At 43.4% G+C, this 18,381-nt stretch overlaps 1 protein-coding gene and 1 non-coding gene across 2 annotated transcripts in view; one reads left to right on the plus strand and one right to left on the minus strand.

Moving 5' to 3' along the window:
• Window positions 1–18,381, plus strand: part of LOC118948156 (uncharacterized) — a 166,423-nt gene that overhangs the window by 105,666 nt on the left and 42,376 nt on the right. The gene's annotated exons all lie outside the window — the stretch shown is intronic.
• On the minus strand, window positions 2,660–2,841 carry LOC118941222 (U2 spliceosomal RNA). Its single transcript, XR_016488650.1, has one exon. It is a non-coding gene; the product is annotated as a U2 spliceosomal RNA (small nuclear RNA).

Genomic DNA, 18,381 nt, shown 5'->3' on the forward strand with positions numbered 1-18,381 from the left:
ATAAATCTAACATAATGATCCAACCGGAGAATTCCTTTGTCTGTAGAACTGCAATGGAAAGCAAGCTAACTTTCACATGAACGCGTGGTCAGCTCGTGGGACTCGGGCAGACCTCTGGCTCATTCCCCTCTTATTCAGCCCCACTTCACAGTAGAAGCATCAAACAAGGTTCTAGAGACTGTTGACATCTAGTGGAAGCCTTAGGAAGTGCAAGATGACCAATATCCCGCTGAGTTGAAAAACTACAAGCCTCAGATTTCCCACTTCCTGTTTGGATTTTTTCCCAGGTCTTTGCCTGCCATATGAGTTCTGTTATACTCAGACATCATTCAAACAGTTTTAGAAACTTCAGTGTTTTCTATCCAAATCTACTAATAATATGCATATATTAGCAACTGAGCCTGAGTAGCAGACAGTTTACTCTGGGCACCTTTTTCATCCAAGCTACTCGATACTGCCCCCAGCCATAACAAGTTTAATACTGAGTTGCACCCCCTTTGCCCTCATATATTTTTTATATTTTTCAGTGTATGTTCACCGAGTGTACAAAACATTAAGGACACCTTCCTAATATTCAGTTAAAACCTTTTGCCCTCAGAACAGCCTCAATTCGTCAGGGCATGGACTGGGGATGATGGTGTTGATGTGAGCCATGACCAGCCTTTCAAAGCACTTCATGGCTACAGACGTGAGTCCTACGGGTCAGTTGTCATTTAGGCAGGTTACCTTGGTGTTCTTGGGCACAGGGACTATGGTGGTCTGCTTGAAACATGTAGGTATTACAGACTCAGTCAGGGACAGGTTGAAAATGTCAGTGAAGATACTTGCCAGTTGGTCAGGACATGCTCTGAGTACACGTCCAGGTAATCTGTCTGTCCCTGCGGCCTTGTTAATGTTGACCTATTTAAAAGATCTTACTTAACGGGGACTGTCTAATTCGTAAATGTTTTTACTATATTGCAAATATTCAGAGATGCAGAGAATGAAGTTGGGTTACTTCTAAGTAACTTTGGCTATCTCCAACACGTGACCTTCTATTCTAGAGCTTTGCTTTGGTGTGGATTGAGGCCTATACATCAGTTGTGTTCCCCTGTTGTATTCAGCTTGCCTTATTTCTGTTGTGGATTGTGTTTCTGTACACCAATGGAAAGTCTACAAAACTATGAGCAAACAAGCCTATGTTTTGAATACATGGAATTGGATTGTGATGATACCGATGAATGAATCATACACACAATGTGCAAATATTAATATGTTTCATTTATCAGTAATTCAATTTGATGTGTATGAAATTGTTTGGTGAAATATGCATAAAAGGAGAGTAATTGCCCATAATTCTGCACCTTTGTATCGTTGTACTTCCAGTTTTGATCATCATGATTTAATGACTGCTGTAATATTTGTGTTGTGGAGAAATTACCAGGCAGGGTAGTTAGTTTTCGTTTAGTCAAAACCCCGCGTGCTCTACAGTTCCCGGCATTCCAGTGCGCATGTGCATTTCATTTTAGGTGTAGTAACGTAACACTGCCGTAATGCATTACTGCTTAGTAACAGCACAGTAACTAATATAAACAGATGTAGATCCCAGATACTACAACTGCAAAGAACATTTATGGATCTACTGGGATTTTTAAAAGACAGACTAACTTACTGTTTTGTCTGCTTGCATTCAAGAAATAAGTATAGTTGTGTCATTCTTTTGATGAACGGATTTGCAATTTTGATGGTATATTTTTTATGAATGTTTGTTTTTTAAAAAGACAAGTACATTTTCAAAAAGCATTTACTGTTTTGAAAAAGTTGTGTTTTGTGGACTCATTGTTCCAAAAAATGATTGTAGGCGATTATGAGAAACTGTAATACATAAAGACGGTTGCTCCCTGATTAAATAGTACAAGAGTACACCCTGCTGGACAAAAAAACTTACTGCACCTGGTAAGTACTAAACAGGCCCGACCCTGCTTAGCTTCCGAGACCAGGCGTATTGAGACTGATATGGCCGTAAAGGCAGTGACTGTATGGTGCATATATGATCTGTAATAATGCCGTAAGCGAAGGAATAACTCTTGCTACGCTATATCAAGTTTTTGTCACTTGAAAAAGTGCAGTGTGAGATCATAGAAATAATGGGATAAACATACATAGTTACTTTAACACAGGCCCAAACCTTGTATACATTTAACGACATATATTTGAGTCTTGTGAAAATAGCAGGCCTATCAAATATTGGCTTCAGACAAATACATCAGATAACGTTACCGGTATGTGAGGCAGTCCATGTTACCAGAACATGACTTTAGCACATTTTATAGTTTATACTGTATAGTCTTCTTGTGTATATATATATCCAAATCATAAGTGTTTTTGACTACTTTAGTACTTAGCTATTTGTGTATATGTTTGATCGTGTGTATTGCGCTGTTGAGGAGAGCTTGCAAGTAAGCATTTCACTGTACCGTTTACACCCTGTGTCCCATCTACGTGACGAAAACGTTTTTTTAAAGATTAACGCACCATTCACATCAGCTCAATATAACGGTGACCGACTTGACCAACACTTTCTAGCCACCACTGGCACTAAGGTGAACTGTGTGTGTGACAATGTGACACTACAATATAGACTAAAACGAAACCATGCTTGATTTATATTTACAACGACAGGGGGTGCACCGTTCCTGGAAGTACTGCAATACCAGGTCGATGCGTGGAGTGGACGGAGCAAGCCCCTATTCCATCTCCCTATTCCAAAAATCAATTTAATATATGGTCCCCAGATAGGGGACGTATCAGATATTAAACTGATAAGAACAGATTTTTTTTTTTTTTTTTTGGAAAAGTTTTATTGATACATTTCCTTTAAAAACAGCTCATACATTTTTTACATCATTGATACATAAAAACGGCAACAAAGCATAAAACACAGCATTTGAAAGTTACATTTAAATTTGTTAAAAAGTACATGTTGTTAAAACCAATGAAAACAACCATGGATAAAAGTACTTTCCTTGTAAAAACATCAAATCTGTAAAAGCCATTTAAAATGTGTACTAATGATCTAACAAAGGTAAAACATTTTTAAGACATGAAAAACCATGTTAAAAAGTCACTTTGTTAAAAGGCTGTCTTCAGTCCCTTGTACAGGAGGGGGGTGAGTCTTTATCAAGCTCACCTCATCCTGCTCTTCTGAATAGATCATCGTCCCGTCCTTCGGGGCCCAGAGGAGATCCCTCCCCTAGGCGCATCGCCCTAGGCGCCGCAGCGCTGTCAGGCCGTGGCCGCCGGGACCTAGGGTGTTGTGGGGGACCCTTCGCCTGGGGTCGAGGCCCCCTTCCTTCCGTACCACCCCAGGGCTTCCGTGGCTACCATGGCCACTGCCTGGGGGGTGGTCTCTACGTTTTTCGCTACCAGCAGGTTACGGGAGGACCACAGTGCTTCCTTCAGGCACGTGAGGGTGGGCCAGAGCTTGGCGAAGGCCTTCGATGGAATGGGCCTTCGGCCCACCCCATACAGCACGAGCTGAGGTGTTAGGTCCTCCCCTGCTGGCAGACACGAGGTGATCAGGGGGCCTGCTTCCTTCCACAGGTCCCTGGCGGCTCTGCACTCCCAGAGCATGTGCCTCACCGACTCTTCTTGGCCGCAGCCCACCTTGCAGACGCCTGTCAGAAGGTCGTCTGCATGAAGTGCCGGGAGGTGGGCCACCGCTACGAGGAGTGCACGAACGGAAGGTCGTGCAACCTCTGTGGCGAGCGGTCCCACCTCATCCGCGACTGCCCCTCCTCCTGGGCCAACAGGGCCAAGGCTGGAAGGAGGGAGTGGGCGGCCGCGGACCGGGCTTTCGAGCGCCAGAGGGCTGGAACGGCAGTTGCCGAGGTGGTAGTGGAGGAGCCGGTGGTGGTGGAGGAGGAGGCAGTAGTGGAGCCGGTAGTGGTGGTAGAGGAGACAGTGGTGGAGCCGGTGGTGGTGGCTGTAGTGGAGGGCGCGGAAGGTGCAGTGGTGGAAGAAGTGGGAGGAGAGGACAAAACCCTCCCCACCCCAATCCCCCTGCCCCAGACTAATGTGACCCCTGAAGGAGAAAGGGCCGAGAAAGACGGCTCCGGAGAGATGTTTAGCGAAAGCTCCCCAAGTGGGTCAGACATCATAGGGTCGGTGTCGGAAAGCACCATGGAGACTGTGTCAGAAGGTACGGGAGAGGAGGGGGAGAGTAAGGAACACCTCCCCCTACGTAAAAGAAACGCTGAGGAGCTCTCTGACCCCGAACAGGGTGAGGAGAAAAAGGGAAAGGTGGAGTGGGAGAGCTCCCAGGGGGAGGAAGAACCCAGAACCTTCCCCTCCAACTCCCCCAATCAAGTCTCCTTTTTAAGTCCTGTTTTAACCTCCTCTCCCTTCCAAACCCCCTTACCCCGGAGGGAGAGAGAGAAAGTCCCTGAAGACTAACCCCCTTTTAACTTTTCAATGGCTTTTCTTCTAGCACTGTTTTTACTCACCCCTTTCATGGCTTTTAAAATCACCACTATAAACGTGAGGAGCGTAAAGACAGCAACAAGAGCACAGTCGGTTTTATCCTTTTTAGAAAGGTTTAACTCTGATGTGTTTTTACTACAGGAGTGTGGTCTACCCTTTTTATCCTCTTACAGGAAATGGGAGGATAAGTGGCGGCACGGGCCCTCCATTTGGAGTGGTTCCAATTTTAACAAGAACGACGGTGTTGCCATTTTAATCAAGACCCCACAGGTGGTGGTGAAGGGGAGCACAGTGGTGGTAGGTGGGCGTGCTCTTTTAGCCAACTGTACTTTTATGGGGAGGGATTTTAACGTGCTAAACGTGTATGGTTTTAACGATAAACATGACCGGTGTGCACTTTTAGAGGACCTGCAGTCCCACATGCTAGGGAGGGATCCTCTAGTGGTGGGTGGGGATTTTAATTGTGTTTTAAGCAGAGCAGACAGGAGAGGGGCAGGAGGGGATTTTAAGGTAGACAGGTCAAGTGTTTTATTGCAAGTGCTGTGCAGGGATTTTAAACTGACTGACTGTTTTAAAACCCTGCATCCAAGAGAGGAGGGCTTCACCTGGACCAGTGGTGATGGCACCAGAGCCTCTCGCATTGATTATCTGTTTACCCGGGACTGTCCCCCAACTGATGCTAGAATAACCCCTGCTTTCTTCTCAGACCACGTAATGCTGACGTGCACCCTTTCACTATCTTCGGGTGTGACTGTGGGAAGAGGGCCCTGGAAACTGAACTGCTCCCTTCTAGAAGATGATAGAGTAGTTAGTCAGTACAGAGAGCAGTTCAGCCAGTGGCAGACGCTACAGGACTTCTTTGACACGCGAGCACAGTGGTGGGAAATGGTGAAGGAAAGGACAAGGACCTTCTTTAGAGAGATAGGAAAGGAAAAAAGCAGAGAAAAAGATAGACGCATGGTGGGACAGCAAAAGCGACTGGAAAGGTATTTTAACCTATGCCAACAGGGCCTTGATTTTAACCAAGAAATTAAAGAAGTAAAGAAGGAAATGGCACTTTTAGCAGAACAGAGAAGCAAGGGGGTTATTTTAAGAAGCAAGGAAAGGGAATTAGAAGAGGGGGAGAAGTGCACTAGGTACTTTTTTAAGAAAATAATTAGTAAGGGTAGGATTATGACAGGATTGAGAAACAAGGACGGGGTTTTAAAAACAGACACAGAGGGAATAAAGGAAGTGGTCGAGGACTTTTATGGGGAACTGTTTGGGGTAAAAGATGTGTGCGAGGGAACAATGGGGGACCTTTTAACATACATCGACAAGACCTTACCCAATACAGACGACCTGAAAAAAGACCTGACGAGGACAGAAATCGACCAAGGACTGAAACGTTTTAAGAGAGGTAAATCACCGGGGGAGGACGGCCTCCCTTTGGAGTTTTATCTGACCTTTTGGGATGTTTTAGCCGACGAACTTCTGACTGTTTTTACTGACTTCGAACACCTCGACAGACTACCCGACAGTTTTAGAGTGGGGATCGTGACTCTTTTACATAAGAAAAACGACAGGACGGACCTGAAAAACTGGAGACCGATTACCCTTTTAAACTTTGATTGTAAACTTTTTACCAAGGTTTTAACACTCAGAATGTCTTCTGTTTTAGGGGAGGTGATCCACCCGGACCAAACCTGTGCCGTGCCCGGAAGGAAGATCACGGACAGCCTGATACTGATCCGAGATGCCATCTGTTATGCGAGAGACAGAAACATGCGGCTTGTAGTCCTAAATTTAGATTTTGAAAAAGCCTTTGATCGGGTCTCGCACCAGTACCTCTTTAAGGTACTGCAAAAAATGGGTTTCCCGGACAGGTTCTTAGCTTGGGTGGGACTGCTGTACGGGGACATCACCAGCAAAATCCTTGTAAATGGGCATCTGTCAAAAGCAGTGGGAGTACACTGCGGCGTCCGTCAGGGCTGTCCGTTATCTCCCCTTCTGTTCGTGGCCTGTATTGAACCACTGGCACAGGTCTTGAGAAGGGACCAAGGGATCAGTGGGGTGGGTATCCCGGGGAGTGGGGGGATGACCGCCAAGTGCGTCTTTTACATGGACGACGTCAACATTTTATGTACCGACCTTTTATCCGTCGACAGGACTCTGGACAGGACTGACTGGTACGGACGAGCCTCTGGGGCGAGACTGAACAGAGACAAGACAGAGGCCCAATTCTTCGGACCGTGGGCAGACCCAGACTTGACCAGACTACCTCTGACAGTTAAACTGACGGACATAAGGGTACTGGGGGTAAAGTTTGACCGGGGGGGAGGAGGGAGCGGTAACTGGAGCGGAATCCTGGGGACGGTAAGACAGAGACTGGGTTTTTGGGGACTACGACAGCTGACTTTTGAGGGCAAGGTTTTAATCATTAAAGCTGTGATTTTACCTGTGCTTTTATTAATCAGTTCTGTTTTTATCCCCCCTCGAAGGAGCATTTTAGACCTGGAGCGGACGCTGTTTTACTTCCTGTGGGGAGGCAAGTGGGAGAGGCTGAGGAGGGAGGTGGTCAAGAGGCCCAGGTCCAAGGGGGGGAAAGGCTTGCCTGACCTCTACTTGTTCCTGGGCAGCCGCTACACAGCGTTACATCTGACTCTTGCCACCTCCCCGGTCAACAACAAGACCCAGGCCCTCGCACGGTTCTGGCTGGGATCTTACCTCAGGACTCTGAGGCTGATCCCAGTCGACCTGCGAGCCCCAGTCTCTTTCCTGCTACCCCCGCACTACGCCCAGCTCCAGAAGTTTACTACACTTGATCTTAGCCAAAAGGCCGAGAAGCGATACCCACAATGGTTTCGGGAGAAAGTGGCCGTTCTCCGACACGTCAAATTCGACGATTTTTACACCAAAATGAGCTCTGTATACTATTTTCCCCCATAAAAAAAGATGATGCTTTAAATAAATGGCCGCATGGATTGCGAGTTGATCACCAGGTTTGACTGTTACAAAGTAACACAGTTGAAGGTTCTAAAGTCATGTGGTCATCCGCCCTCCAATCAGAAATGAGAGAATGCGTTGTTAAATTAAAACCATATTAACAGCTTAATTGGAATAATAACATATCACGGGTGGGGGTGGAGAGAAACAATTTGGAGATAATATAGACATACAATTAGATCTTGTATCAAATATCTCTGGTAGCGTTTCTGCCACAACGGAACTGAAGCAATTTGTCCACTTGATGGCGCCAGAGTTCCACCGACCGTTGCTTTTTCCAAGCTGTCCCGTGTGGTACATCAAACTGCATGACTTCAATACATCAACGCAAGAAATGTGAACAATAATAATAGCCTATGTATTTTTTTCTTCTGTTGAGCGTTGTAGGATAAGGCCATTGTGAGGAGGCCTTCATAAAGTTGCCCTCCTAAATTACTAGAGGACAAACTTCAAAGATGTCCATCCATGGCACTGGACTGAAGTGAGAGCTTAGGCCAGAGCGGTCCTGGCCTATGGTCCTGGCTGCCTAAATGTTTCCTCCTCATAATAAAGGTGGCACTTTTGAGGCTTACTTTTACATTTAGGCTTACTCAGTCACTACAAGAAATGTCATATCATGGTGGTAAAATTCCATTTTGGAAATGAAATGGTTGTGCTTTTTGTATTGTTCTGACTTCATGGGGCCTACTGGAATGAATGGGCTGCTTATTCTGTAACATTACTTGATGCTGTGTGTGACTGCTGTCTCCTGGCTCTGTGTTTGACCAGAACCGTCTCTCCTTCAACGCCATGGAATGCACAGGTATTACGGTCGTTGTCCTTTCAGCCCCCCGAGTGTAACGGATGTGAAACGGCTAGCTAGTTACCGGTGTTCGCGTTTCAATCGGTGACGTCACTTGCTCTGAGACCTTGAAGTAGTGGTTCCCCTTGCTCTGCAAGGGCCGCGGCTTTTGTGGAGCGATGGGTAACGATGCTTCGTGGGTGACTGTTGTTGATGTGTGCAGAGGGTCCCTGGTTCACGCCTGGGTATGGGCGAGGGGACGGATCAAAGTTATACGGTTACATTGATGCTGTTGACCCGGATCACTGGTTATTTTGGATATTTCACTTAGGGGTGTACTCACTTTTGTTGCCAGCGGTTTAGACATTAATGGCTGTGTGTTGAGTTATTTTGAGGGGACAGCAAATTTACACTGTTATACAAGCTGTACACTCACTACTTTACATTGTAGCAAAGTGTCATTTCTTCAGTGTTGTCACATGAAAAGATATACTCAAATATTTACAGAAATGTGAGGGGTGTACTTACTCTTGTGACATACATACATACATAACATAAGTTTGGGGTCACTTAGAAATGATTGTTTTTGAAAGAAAAAGCTCATTTAGTCCATTAAGGGGATAGCCGTTTTTCCAATTTTCACCTAAAATGACAAACCAAAATCTGCCTGTAGCTCAGGACCTGAAGCAAGGATATGCATATTCTTGATACCATTTGAAAGGAAACACTTTGAAGTTTGTGGAAATGTGAATTGAATGTAGGAGAATATAATAGATCTGGTAGCAGAAAAGAAAAAAACAACTGTTTGTATTGTTTTGTACCACCATATTTGAAATGCAACAGAAAGGTCTCAAATCTAGTCACGACTTGTAATCTAGTCACGGTTGTAATTAAGATGTGTCCACAAGAGGGCAGCAGTGTATGTGCAAAGTTTCAGACTGATAACTGGAAGACTAATAAGCAAGTTGCATGAAATGTACTATGAAGTCACCCAGGTGTCCTTCACGATTTGCCCAAATGTACCCAAGTGGCCTCCAAGTGGTCGAATTGGTAAATTGATACATTTTCAAGAATATAAAACTATAGAAAATATAAAAAAATGCTATGCCCATAAAAAATACAAGTTTACACACTCCCAGGAATGTCAAAACATTTTGGATCATTTGCTTCCCTACATAAAATGTGCTAACAGGAGACCAGACAAGAATGCTGATCCAATGTCTCCAAACACAGAGGTGTTCTCTACCTCCCTCCCTACCTACCTCCTTTTCTCCCTCCTTCCAGAATGAGAGGTAAAATGTAGTATCTCGGGGCTGTTCTCCATGCCCTCTTTCATCCAGGACGTCCTCAGCAGGAGCGGACCCTGTCCCATTTTCCAGAGTGGAGAACCGACGCATCCCGATTGGTGCTCTTCATAGCGCTGGTTCTACGGCCCGTCTCATCGAATGGCTGCAAGGAGAGATGGGGAACACCTCATAAATATTACCAGAATGAACTTGGGTTGAATCCAAAATGGCACCCTATTCCACAATATAAAGATAAGAGTACCATTACAGACAGTCTTTCCTCACCCCCAGCCAGCCCCTCTCCAAACACATAGGTGAAATATTTAAGATAATGACCAAGTTAGCAGCCAACACTGATCTAATTTCATAAGGTACACAAACAAAGTTTTAAAAAATGTAATTAAAATAACAAAATGTACACATTATTTACAATGACTGTACTTACAACACGCCCTAAACACAAGATTGTGCTGCTGGTCCCAAGTCTTTTTCTGCTGTAAAGCACTTACCATCCTCTACTTGTAGGCTGGCTGGGTATTCACACCTCTTGATGGCCGGGCGGGGGTTTGTTGTGGAGCCAGAGAGAGCAGCAGTCACTCTAAGTGGGGGATGGAGGACTTGAATGTGGTCTCTTTGTAGTCAGTCTATCACTAAAGCAAAATCTGTAAGAACTCAAGTTTATTACTTATTATATTGAACCTTTATTTTAGCAATACATCAAATATACAACAACACATCTATAAACATATATTATATTGAGTGGAGAACACTGTGGTGAAGGTTGTGTACCAATTTATTTACTTTTAAAATTAACCTTTATTTAAATTAGGCAAGTCAGTACAAATAATTATTTACAATGACGCCAAACCCGGACGACGCTGGGACAATTGTTCGCCGCCCTATGGGACTCCCAATCACGGCCGGATGTGATGCAGCCTGGAATCGAACCAGGTACTGCAGTGTGTTAGACCACTGCGCCAGTCGGGTGCCCAACGTGTATTGTATGTTGACTTTGACATTTAAAAAAAATATATTTTACCTGTATTTAACTAGGCAAGTCAGTTAAGAACAAATTCTTATTTTCAATGACGGCCTAGGAACAGTGGGTTAACTGCCTGTTCAGGGGCAGAACGACAGATTTGTAACCTTTCGGTTACTAGTCCAACGCCCTAACCACTAGGCTACCCTGCCGCCCCACATGTTGTGGCTTTAGGATTTACAATATAAAATAATATAAATAGAAAGACTTGTATTTCACTTACCAGTCTAATGTAACGTCATCATCCTCTCCTTTAGCTGTTGTTACATTAGACTGGTAATAAAATATAATATAGACAACAGTTAAAGGAGAGGATGATGACGTTACATTAGACTGGTAATAAAAGGTAATATAGACAACAGTTAAAGGAGAGGATGATGACGTTACATTAGACTGGTAATAAAAGGTAATATAGACAACAGTTAAAGGAGAGGATGATGACGTTACATTAGACTGGTAATAAAAGGTAATATAGACAACAGCTAAAGGAGAGGATGATGACGTTACATTAGACTGGTAATAAAAGATAATATAGACAACAGTTAAAGGAGAGGATGATGACGTTACATTAGACTGGTAATAAAAGATAATATAGACAACAGCTAAAAGAGAGGATGATGACGTTACATTAGACTGGTAATAAAAGTTAAGACGTCATCATCCTCTCCTTTAGCTGTTGTTACATTAGACTGGTAATAAAAGGTAATAGACAACAGCTAAAGGAGAGGATGATGACGTTACATTAGACTGGTAATAAAAGATAATATAGACAACAGCTAAAAGAGAGGATGATGACGTTACATTAGACTGGTAATAAAAGGTAAGACGTCATCATCCTCTCCTTTAGCTGTTGTCTATTACCTTTTATTACCAGTCTAATGTAACAACAGCTAAAGGAGAGGATGATGACGTCTTACCTTTTATTACCAGTCTAATGTAACGTCATCATCCTCTCCTTTAGCTGTTGTCTATTACCTTTTTCTGCAAGAATATCGTCCAAAATCTGTATACTTGGACTTTGATTTAGCTTTTCCAGTATTAGTAGCCATATTGTAAGTTCAACATTTGCAAAACACCGTTTTCATAACTCACAGATCTGCGTAACGCGACAGAAATTGTCCGACAGATACAGGGTTTCCTCATACTACCGTAAAGCCCAGCTCATTGGCTATCAAGCCCGATTGGTGCTCATTTGACAACGTTAAAGTCAATTAAGTGAAACGACAGATTTTTTATGGAATGTCTTCATAGGCCTACAGATGCCCATTATTTTTTTTATTTCACCTTTATTTAACCAGGTAGGCAAGTTGAGAACAAGTTCTCATTTACAATTGCGACCTGGCGAAGATAAAGCAAAGCAGTTCGACACATACAACGACACAGAGTTACACATGGAGTAAAACAAACATACAGTCAATAATACAGTAGAAACAAGTCTATATACGATGTGAGCAAATGAGGTGAGAAAGGGAGGTAAAGGCAAAAAAAGGCCATGGTGGCAAAGTAAATACAATATAGCAAGTAAAACACTGGAATGGTAGATTTGCAGTGGAAGAATGTGCAAAGTAGAAATAAAAATAATGGGGTGCAAAGGAGCAAAATAAATAAATACAGTAGGGAAAGAAGTAGTTGTTTGGGCTAAATTATAGGTGGGCTATGTACAGGTGCAGTAATATGTGAGCTGCTCTGACAGTTGGTGCTTAAATCTAGTGAGGGAGATAAGTGTTTCCAGTTTCAGAGATTTTTGTAGTTCGTTCCAGTCATTGGCAGCAGAGAACTGGAAGGAGAGGCGGTCAAAGAAATAATTGGTTTTGTGGGTGACCAGAGAGATATACCTGCTGGAGCGCGTGCTACAGGTGGGTGATGCTATGGTGACCAGTGAGCTGAGATAAGGGGGGACTTTACCTAGCAGGGTCTTGTAGATGACATGGAGCCAGTGGGTTTGGCGACGAGTATGAAGCGAGGGCCAGCCAACGAAAGCGTACAGGTCGCAATGGTGGGTAGTATATGGGGCTTTGGTGACAAAACAGATTGCACTGTGATAGACTGCATCCAATTTGTTGAGTAGGGTATTTGAGGCTATTTTGTAAATGACATCGCCGAAGTCGAGGATTGGTAGGATGGTCAGTTTTACAAGGGTATGTTTGGCAGCGTGAGTGAAGGATGCTTTGTTGCGAAACAGGAAGCCAATTCTAGATTGGAGATGTTTGATGTGGGTCTGGAAGGAGAGTTTACAGTCTAACCAGACACCTAGGTATTTGTAGTTGTCCACGTATTCTAAGTCAGAGCCATCCGGAGTAGTGATGTTGGACAGGCGGGCAGGTGCAGGCAGCGATCGGTTGAAGAGCATGCATTTAGTTTTACTTGTATTTAAGAGCAATTGGAGGCCACGGAAGGAGAGTTGTATGGCATTGAAGCTTGCCTGGACGGTTGTTAACACAGTGTCCAAAGAAGGGCCAGAAGTATACAGAATGGTGTCGTCTGCGTAGATGTGGATCAGAGACTCACCAGCAGCAAGATTATCAGCAACCATCACTCCTGTGTTCCAGCGGCACGTTGTTAGCTACTCCAGGTTTATAATTTTAAAAGACAAATTGATCATTAGAAAACCATTTTGCAATTATGTTAACACAGCTGAAAACTGTTGTTCTGATTAAAGAAGCAATAAAATTGTCCTTCAGACTAGTTGAGTATCTGGAGCATCAGCATTTGTGGGTTCGATTACAGGCGCAAAATGCCTAGAAAAAAATAACTTTCTTCTGAAACATGTCACTATTCTTGTTCTGAGAAATGAAGGCTATTCCATGTGAGAAATTACCAAGAAACTGAAGATCTCGTACAACGATCTCGTACTACTCCCTTCACAGAACAGTGCAAACTGGCTCTAACCAGAAAAGAAAGATGAGTGGGAGGCTCCGGTGCACAACTGAGCAAGAGGACACGTACATTAGTGTCTAGTTTGAGAAACAGACGCCTCACAAGTCCTCAACTGGCAGCTTCATTAAATAGTACCTGCAAAACACCAGTCTCAACGTCAACAGTGAAGAGGCGACTCTGGTATGATGGCCTTCTAGGCAGAGTTGCAAAGAAAAAGCCATATCTCAGACTGGCCAATAAAGGATTAAGATGGGCAAAAGAACACAGACACTGGACAGAGGAACTCTGCCTAGAAGGCCAGCATCCCGGAGTCGCCTCTTCACTGTTTAGACTCATGTTTTGCGGGTACTATTTAATGAAGCTGCCAGTTGAGGACGTGAGGCGTCTGTTGACCTGGGCTCAAACAAGGTTCAGAATGTCCGCTGACTACCCTTCTATATAGCAAACCCTTAAGTTTATCCATTTTCATCTCAAATGATTTTACATACATTTTTCAATGTTTATCATTTCAATAGCTCCTTGGTAATGTGACCTACTGGCCTCAAACTACTTTCAGAATGTCCGCTGACTGGTCGAGACGGGCACCGCGAGGCATCCAGTGCGTTAACGCGACTGATCCCGGAGAAGCTGGCTGGAGCCCCAGGGAGAGTTCTCTTTTCTTTGTGAAGGCCTAGAGGCCAGGAGTCAGAGGTCACCAGGTCAATGGGGGCCTGTCTGGAGGTCAGGAAGGCCCCAAGGAGAAGGACCAAGTGAATTGGTGTGTGAGTGACACTGTCCTTCAGGGGGGCAGAGCAGGCAAATTAATGTAACATTGTGTGAGATGAAAATGGACAAACAAAAGGATGTGTAATGTGTAGGCCCACTGAGTGGACATTCTGAAACTTGTTTGAAGTCAGTAGGTCACATGACCATGGAGCTATTGAAATTCAAATGTAACAAATTCTGTACTTTGTTTACGCTGACTAACTAATTCAACTATAGGAATACAAAATGCAGCTCACATTTCCACGTTTATTAGCTTTGAAAAGCAAATAAATGTCCAAATTGTGAAAATAAAACCTGTGCAATGTTGTGCGCAATTATTCCAACTTCATGACACTTATTTGGAGTCTGTGGCAAGTGGTTTGAAAGCTCGAATATCCAACCTGAAACTGGCTTTACCCCGGTCTCCTTAAGTAGGGTTTTCAGCTGTTACATTTGCCCATATTTGGCTCTGTGTAAACTACAATTCTGACGCTGTGTTTTAACGTTGAGAAATCTAAATAATCATCGCTTTCAAAACATATGCTGGTATGGTAATCTGAGCTGGTAGAGAGCATCCTAACGTTCAATATGACAGTCTGGTATGGTAATCTGAGCTGGTAGAGAGCATCCTAACGTTCAATATGACAGTCTGGTATGGTAATCTGAGCTGGTAGAGAGCATCCTAACGTTCAATATGACAGTCTGGTATGGTAATCTGAGCTGGTAGAGAGCATCCTAACGTTCAATATGACAGTATGGTAATCTGAGCTGGTAGAGAGCATCCTAACGTTCAATATGACAGTCTGGTATGGTAATCTGAGCTGGTAGAGAGCATCCTAACGTTCAATATGACAGTCTGGTATGGTAATCTGAGCTGGTAGAGAGCATCCTAACGTTCAATATGACAGTCTGGTATGGTAATCTGAGCTGGTAGAGAGCATCCTAACGTTCAATATGACAGTCTGGTATGGTAATCTGAGCAGGTAGAGAGCATCCTAACGTTCAATATGACATTCTGGTATGGTAATCTGAGCTGGTAGAGAGCATCCTAACGTTCAATATGACAGTCTGGTATGGTAATCTGAGCTGGTAGAGAGCATCCTAACGTTCAATATGACAGTCTGGTATGGTAATCTGAGCTGGTAGAGAGCATCCTAACGTTCAATATGACAGTCTGGAATGGTGATCTGAGCTGGTAGAGAGCATCCTCAAATTCAATATGACAGTCTGGTAATCTGAGCTGGTAGAGAGCATCCTAACGTTCAATATGACAGTCTGGTATGGTAATCTGAGCTGGTAGAGAGCATCCTAACATTCAATATGACAGTCTGGTATGGTAATCTGAGCTGGTAGAGAGCATCCTAACGTTCAATATGACAGTCTGGTATGGTAATCTGAGCTGGTAGAGAGCATCCTCACGTTCAATATGACAGTCTGGTATGGTAATCTGAGCTGGTAGAGAGCATCCTCAAATTCAATATGACAGTCTGGTATGGTAATCTGAGCTGGTAGAGAGCATCCTAACGTTCAATATGACAGCCTGGTATGGTAATCTGAGCTGGTAGAGAGCATCCTCAAATTCAATATGACAGTCTGGTATGGTAATCTGAGCTGGTAGAGAGCATCCTCACATTCAATATGACAGTCTGGTATGGTAATCTGAGCTGGTAGAGAGCATCCTAACGTTCAATATGACAGTCTGGTATGGTAATCTGAGCTGGTAGAGAGCATCCTAACGTTCAATATGACAGTATGGTATGGTAATCTGAGTGTGAGGCGCAAAAGCAAACTGACCAGAATAGTAAACACAGCCAGCAAAGCAATTGGTCGACCACAGGCACATTTGAGCAGTCTGTTCCACAATGCAACCAAAAAGGCGGCCCTGGCTGTCGTTGGCGACCCCTCCCACCGTCTACACCCGCAGTTCGAGAGGTTTCCCTTCAGTCTGACGGTTAAGAACGCCCATCGCCAAGAAGAACGTGTTCAAACATTCATTCGTTCCTTGTGTAACCGATTTGAAATGGCTAGCTAGTTAGCGGGGTGCACGCTAATAGCGTTTCAATTGGTGGCGTCACTCGCTCTGAGACCTTGAAGTAGTTGTTTCCCTTGCTCTGCAAGGGCCACTGCTTTTGTGGAGCAATGATTCGTGGGAGGCAGTTGTAGGTGTGTGCAGAGGATCCCTGGTTCGAGCTCAGGTAGGGACGAGGAGAGGGACAGAAGCAATACTGTTACACTTGTGCTGTTGGACTACTAAATGCAAAGTAAATTGTATCGGTATATTAACTTATCTATCTAGTGCAGTTGGAACAGTAGTCGTTGTGAGTGAATGTATGTCCTCTAAGTTGATAGTGTATGCAACATGATGGACTGACTGGTTTAAATATGATGTATGTGATTATTTTAATGAAGGTGATTTCAAAGAAAAATTGGACAATAAAGTTTTATTCTATTCTAATAGTGTTTTGCTCCACCACGAGCCACCAGAACAGCTTCAATGCGCTATGGCATAGATTCAACAAGTGTACTGGAACTTCACATGTTTTTTGGGGGGCCCCATACTGCTAAGCAAGGATGAGGAAGTGATTCGCTGGTTGGGGTAAGGTTCTCAAAAACATGTGAAATCACAAAAAGTGTTTGTAAAATTACATAAAAAAATAGTGAAATTCTCCTTTAATGGGAGAAGGTTTCACATGTCTTTTATAATTTTTTATTTAACCAGGCAAGTCAGTTAAGAACAAATTCTTATTTTCAATGATGGCCTAGGAACAGTGGGTTAACTGCCTGTTCAGGGGCAGAACGACAGATTTGTACCTTGTCAGCTCGGGGTTTGAACTTGCAACCTTCCGGTTACTAGTCCAACACTCTAACCACTAGGCTACCCTGCTGCCAATCAGATATTGTTTGAGCTACTACATTCAAAATGTGATAGGAACAACTGTCTGCGACAAATTAGTATTGGTATTATATCTCTAAATCAAACAGGCAAGGTGTGACTGAGTTGTTGTAAAACAGGAAACTTCTCCTTTAACTTAGAACTACCCCTCCCAGATTCGGGAGAATTGTCATCAACTGACACTAATTAGCATAACGCAACTGACCAAAAATGCTACTAGAAAATATTCAGAAAATCACAAGTGAAATATAGTGAAACACATCTTAGCCTTTTGTTAAATCACCCTGTCATCTCAGATTTTGAAATTATGCTTTACAGCCAAAGCTAGACAAGCATTTGTGTAAGTTTATCGATAGCCTAGCATAGCATTATGTCCAGCTAGCAGCAGGCAACTTGGTCACGAAAATCAGAAAAGCAATCAAATTAAATCGTTTACCTTTGATGAACTTCGGATGTTTTCACTCATGAGACTCCCAGTTAGACAGCAAATGTTCATTTTGTCCCATAAAGATTATTTTCATAGCCGAAATACCTCATTTTGTTCTTCACGTTTGGTTGAGAAATCCACCGGAAACTACGGTCACGACAACGCCGAAAAATATTCCAAATTAGATCCATAATATCGACAGAAACATGGCAAACGTTTTTTATAATCAATCCTCAAGGTGTTTTTCAAATATATATTCGATAATATATCAACCGGGGAAGTTGGCTTCCCAGTAGGAGCGAGAGGCACAATGGCCGCCTTTGTCTATTACGCACAATTCACTCTGAGAGCCACCAGCTAGCTGACCGCTGGCGCAATGTTGTCGTTCACGCTCATTTTTCAAAATAAAAAGCCTGAAACTATGTCTTGTGACACTAGACACATTAGGGAAGCCATAGAAAAATGAATCTGGCTGATATCCCATTTACTGCTCAATAGGGACGCATAGGAACGCAGAAGTTTCTAAATAAGAGTCCCTTCCTGAGTGGATTTTTCTCAGGCTTTCGCCTGCAATATCAGTTCTGTTCTACTCACAGACAATATTTTTACAGTTTTGGAAATGCATATTCTAGCATCTTGTCCTGACAAAATAGCTTGTTTACTTTGGGAACGTTATTTTTCCAAAAATGAAAATAGTGCCCCCTAGTTTTTTTGGGTATCCGTACTTTACTATTGATATTTTCTGGCAACTTTTACTCCCCTACATTCCTAAAGAATATATGTGCTTTTTACTCCTATACATTTTCCCTGACACCCAAAAGCACTGGTTACATTACAAATGGTCAGGCAGGACAGCAATGTGGCCCAATTAACACGTTGTCATTTCTA

This window comes from Oncorhynchus mykiss, chromosome 18 (assembly GCF_057628025.1).
Source record: "Oncorhynchus mykiss isolate SJ-2025 chromosome 18, ASM5762802v1, whole genome shotgun sequence".
In the NCBI taxonomy this organism is placed as follows: domain Eukaryota; kingdom Metazoa; phylum Chordata; class Actinopteri; order Salmoniformes; family Salmonidae; genus Oncorhynchus; species Oncorhynchus mykiss.